The sequence below is a fragment of the Mesoplodon densirostris genome, chromosome 5 (assembly GCF_025265405.1).
Source record: "Mesoplodon densirostris isolate mMesDen1 chromosome 5, mMesDen1 primary haplotype, whole genome shotgun sequence".
NCBI lineage: Eukaryota > Metazoa > Chordata > Mammalia > Artiodactyla > Ziphiidae > Mesoplodon > Mesoplodon densirostris.
In genome coordinates, this window is record NC_082665.1 from 12,809,422 (window position 1) to 12,814,849 (window position 5,428).

Consider the following 5,428-nt stretch of genomic DNA (forward strand, 5'->3'; position numbering starts at 1 on the left):
CCAAAAAGGAAGAAAAGAGAAGGGTGGTCATGTATAAGCCAAGTCTGCTTCCCTTTGGTCAACAGTAGTAAAAATCCTTTAGCAAAGTCCTCAGTAGGGTGAGGGAGAGGCTGGAAGGGGGAGAACTGCTGCACAGGTGCTGGGAGAGGAGCAAACTGCAGCTTCAGACAGTACAGTTTCTGCAACCCACCAAGGAAAGGTACTAGGACCTGACAAGTGCGCCCTCTGTAGGTGAGAATCTTAATTTGTCTTAGGAATAATAACTGCGGTCCATGAATTTCATAAATCATTTTTTTATTGTGGTGAGACACAGATAACCTAATATTTACCATTTCAACCATTTTAAGTGTACAGTTTAATGGTATTCAGTACATTCACATTGTTGTACAACCATTACTTCCATCCATCTCCAGAACATTCTTCATCTTCAAAAACTGAAACTCTCTCCCCATTAAACAAGAACCCTCCATTCTCCTCTTTCTCTACGCCCTGGCAACCAACATTCTACCTTCTGTCTCTATGAATCTAACTACTCTAGGTCCCTCATCTAAGTGTAATCATAACAGCATTTGTCCTTTTGTGTCTGGCTTCTTTCACGGAGCCTGATATCTTCAAGTTTCATCCATGTTGTAGCATGTCACAGAATTTCCTTCCTTTTTAAGGCTAGATAATATTCCATTGCATGTATACACCACATTTTGTTTATGCATTTATCTTTGGATGGACACTTGGGTTGCGTCCACGTTTTGGCTATTGTGAATGATACAGCTAGAAACCTGGGTAAACAAAAAAAGAAAATTTTAATTTAAATGATCATTCCCAAGGGAAAGATTAAAGCTACCAAAAAAAAAAAAACACCAAAATTAAAGTCCATTAACAGGAATTCAGAACCAATGAAAGTGAATTCCATTTAAGGGTATAGAGCAGAGGTTCCCAGAGTTTCTCAGTTCATGGTGCCCTTATTGTCCCAGTGATTTTTTGCAGGGCCCCTAGGCCAAAAAAATTATTGCACTGTTAAAAATTTGTTAAATAGCTAGATCCAAACAACTTAGCAAGTATTTATGTTCTAACAATTAATTAAGTAGCTATTTAGGGAAAATGTATATTATGTAAAAGAAAAAATATTTTTTATTTTATTCTTAAATAACTGCAATTATTTACTAAGGGGTTTTGCACACCCATTAGGCACATCGCTATGTCTCCAACCTTGAAATCAGATTGGACATTGCCACCCTTATTTTCTGTTTCATGTAGATTTCGCTTGGTACTTGCTTTTTATTACAGTAACCACTGAAATCCCAGCTTTGTGAAGCTCTGACATCTTTGATAGAAAAATAGCACAAAAAAAAAGAAGAAGAAGAGAAGAAGAAAGAAAGAAAAGTAGCACAGGGACTTCCCGGTGGCACAGTGGTTAAGAATCCGCCTGCCAATGCAGGGGGACATGGGTTTGATCCCTGGTGCAGGAAGATCCCACATGCCACGGAGCAGCTAAGCCCGTGTGCCACAACTACTGAGCCTGCACTGTAGAGCCTGCGAGCCACAAAAACTGAGTCCGCGTGCCACAACTACTGAAGCCCTTGCACCTAGAGACCGTGCTCTGCAACAAGAGCAGCCACCGCAATGAGAGGCCCGCACACTGCAGCAAAGAGTAGCCCCCGCTCGCCGCAACTAGAGAAAGCCCGCGTGCAGCATCGAAGACCCAACGCAGCCAAAAATAAGTAAGTAAATAAATAAAAATTTAAAAAGAGAACACAATGTGACTGCAGAGGCAGAAAAAAGAAGAAAAATAGCAAATAGCACAATCTAATGTTGAAATTTTGAACTACCTTGAGTTCATGGTTTGCAATAGATGTCAGGAATTGCTGTATTTCCCTCAACTTATAAAAACCTTCCAATATGTGAGTTTCTTGCGGTACTCTGGGCAGTTTGGTGGGCAGTTTGGTGGCCAGTTTGGGAACTGCAAATCTAGACAATCCAAATATTATGAAGACCTTACTTTGTCAACAAGAACTGCATAAACTGTGTCTGGCTGACTCTCCAACTGACCTCATTTTTACCACTCTGGCCCCCCCTCCCTTGCAGACACAATGGCCCTTTTGCTGTTTCCTGAACTCTCTGATTACCTTGCTACCTCAGTGCCTTTGCATTAAATATATATATATATATATTTATTTATTTATTTGGTTGTGTCGGGTCATGCGTTGTGGCATGTGGATCTTTTCGTTGAAGCACGTGGGCGTCTCTCTAGTTGTGGCGCACAGGCTCCAGAGAGCCTGGTCTCAGTAGTTGCTACTCGGGCTTAGTTGCCCTGTGGCATGTGGGATCTTTGGGATCTTAGTTACCCAACCAGGGATCGAACCCTTGTCCTCTGCATTGGAAGGGGTATTCTTTTTTTTTTTTTTTTTTTTTCTTTTTGCGGTATGCGGGCCTCTCACTGTTGTGGCCTCTCCCGTTGCGGAGCACAGGCTCCGGATGCGCAGGCCCAGCGGCCATGGCTCACGGGCCCAGCCGCTCCGCGGCACATGGGATCCTCCCAGACCGGGGCACGAACCCGTATCCCCTGCATCGGCAGGCGGACTCCCAACCACTGCGCCACCAGGGAGGCCCGGAAGGGGTATTCTTAATCGCTGGACCATCAGCGAAGTCCCCTCAGTGCCTTTGCATTTGCTGTAGCTCCTACTTGGAATGCTCTTCCCCCATGGGTTGCCGCCCTAACTCACTCAGGGCTGTCTGCTGGTCCCTGGGTACACCAGTCACCACCCCCCCGCCCCAAGCCTTTACTCATTTCCAGAGCGCTCAAGTTGACCTGCCTACCATTCTGCACTTTCAGGGATGATGTTCCCCACACAAAACCTCTTTGAAAATATAATTACATTTGGAATTAGTGGTCCAGGATTACTTCAATAGCAACAAAGTAAAATTGCAGTGTTGATGTAGTTAAAATGTTAACAAACACCAAAAAAAGTAAACTGAATAATAAAGACTAAAGAAAGTAAAGGAAATAATGAAAATGCACAGAACTGTCATAATTTAAACTAGCAAGCCAGGAATACTCTACGGTGGCAGTGGTACTTGGCTGCTGAGACCTCTAAATCCAAACTGTTCCTGGATGGGTGAAGAAACACCTCCCCCTCCGGAGGAAGGAACTGGGAAGTCTCACTGCCAAGAGGCTTGCATTCCAGGATGGGAGGGATTTGTGGATCAGCTTGGCAATGTACCACACCACCTTTTTCCCATTGATCTTTGGTGCCATCTTTTTTTTTCTTTTTTCTCATTAAACTTGTTTTAAGGGGTCTCAAAATTCTGTGCCAGATTTTTGGTCAAGTTGTTTCCATTAAAAAGTGCTGATTTTAAAAACTAATAACTTAAAACTGACACACACACACACACACACACACACACGTGCCAAACATTCTCTTTCCTTCTGAAGGTTTTTATGATACATTGATATTAGTAACCAGTTTAAATGACCAATTGAGACAAACAGTGCTGAGATCATTCTTTCACCACCGGTTAAGATGGGGGTGGCAGGTATAGGGGATCATATTAATTTAGCCTTCTGAGCTTTCTGGGCAGACTTGGTGACCTTGCTAGCTCCAGCAGCCTTCTTGGCCACTGTTTTGATGACATCCATAGCAACTGTGTGTCTCATGTCACGAACAGTAAACGACCCAAAGGGGCATCAGAGAAGCTCTCAACACACATGGGCTTATAGGAACCGTATCAACCATGGTAGCCTCACAAGATTTCAAGAATCTGGGGCCATCTTCTGGCTTCTTCTCAGAACGGCAATCAACCTCCTTCAGCTCAGCAAATGTGCAAGCAATGTGAGCTGGGTGACAATCCCACACGGGTGCATAGCCAGCACTGATTTGGCCTGGAGAGTTTAGGATAGTCCGGAAGTCAGCTGCTTCCATGGGTGGGTCATTTTTGCTGACCCCACCCACATTGCCATGGTGAATATCTTTGACAGACACCTTTTCGATGTTGAAGCCCACATAATCCTCCGGAAGAGCTTCACTCAGAGCTTCATGGTGCATTTCATCAGACTCGGCTTCAATTATAACGTTGACTGGAGCCAAGGTGACCACCATGCTGGGGTTGAGAACACCCATCTCCACAGGGACAGCATCAATTCCGTCAATTTTGTAGATGTTCTGGAGGAGTAGACAAATGAGTTTGTCAGTTGGATGAGTTGGTGGCAGAACGCAATCCAGAGCTTCAGGAGGTGTGGTTCCACTGGCATTGCCTTCTTTCTTTTTTTTTTTTTTTTTTTTTTATGGTACGCGGGCCTCTCACTGTTGTGGCCTCTCCCGTTGCGGAGCACAGGCTCCGGACGCGCGGGCTCAGCGGCCATGGCTCACGGGCCCAGCCGCTCTGCGGCATGTGGGATCCTCCCGGACCGGGGCACGAACCCGCGTCCCCTGCATCGGCAGGCGGGCTCTCAACCACTGTGCCACCAGGGAAGCCCGGCGTTGCCTTCTTTATGGATGACTTTCCATGGCTCCAGCATGTTGTCACCATTCCAACCAGAATTGGTACAAATGCTACTGTGTCAGGGTTATAGCCAATTTTCTTAAGGTAGGTGCTGACTTCCTGAATGATTTCTTTGTATCTCTTTCCGGTAGGAATCCCTTTTGTTAACATCAACAATTAATTGCTTCACACCCAGTGTGTAAGCCAGGAGGGCACACTCATGGGTCTGCTTGTTCTTGGAACACTTGCTGCAAATTCACCATCAGCAACAATCAAGACAGCACAGTCTGGCTGAGAAGTGCCTGTGATCAGGTTTTTGATAAAGTCTCTGTGTCCTGTGACATCAACGATGGTCACATAATACTTGGTGGTCTTGAATTTCCACAGGGAGATATTGATGGTGATACAATATATCAATGGTGATGTCACACTTATGTTCCTCTTTCACTTTGTCCAAGACCCAGGCATCCTTGAATGAGCCCCTTCCCATCTCAGCAGCCTCCTTCTCAAATTTTTCGATGTTTTTTCTTGTCAGTCCCACCATATTTGTAGATCAGATGGCCATTAATGGTAGACTTGCTTGAATCTAAGTGTCCAGTGATGACAATGTTGATATGAGTCTTTTCCTTTCCCATTTTGGCTTAGATTCAGCCGTGGGTTTCATAACAGCTGTGTTCTGGTGGAAAACCCGTTGTGAAAAAAGTAGTGCTATCTTTATCATATATCAAGCTCCTGTATATGCAAAGGTCTTTGTTTTCTTTTGAATAAAGTTTTAATTTTGGAATAATTCTAGATTTGCAGAAAAGTTGAAAAGAGGAATTCCATACACCCTCATCCAGTTTCATCTAATATCCATATTTTTCATGCTTATGTGGTACTTTTGTTAAAACTAAGAAAACAACTTTGGTACATTGCTGTTAACTAAACTCCAGACTTTATTCGTATTTTACCA

General features: G+C 44.1%; 1 pseudogene; it reads right to left on the minus strand.

Annotated features, from left to right (window-relative positions):
- Positions 1–3,527: 3,527 nt before the first annotated feature.
- LOC132490944 (elongation factor 1-alpha 1-like) lies at positions 3,528–5,111 on the minus strand (annotated as a pseudogene).
- Between the last annotated feature and the right edge of the window lie 317 nt (positions 5,112–5,428).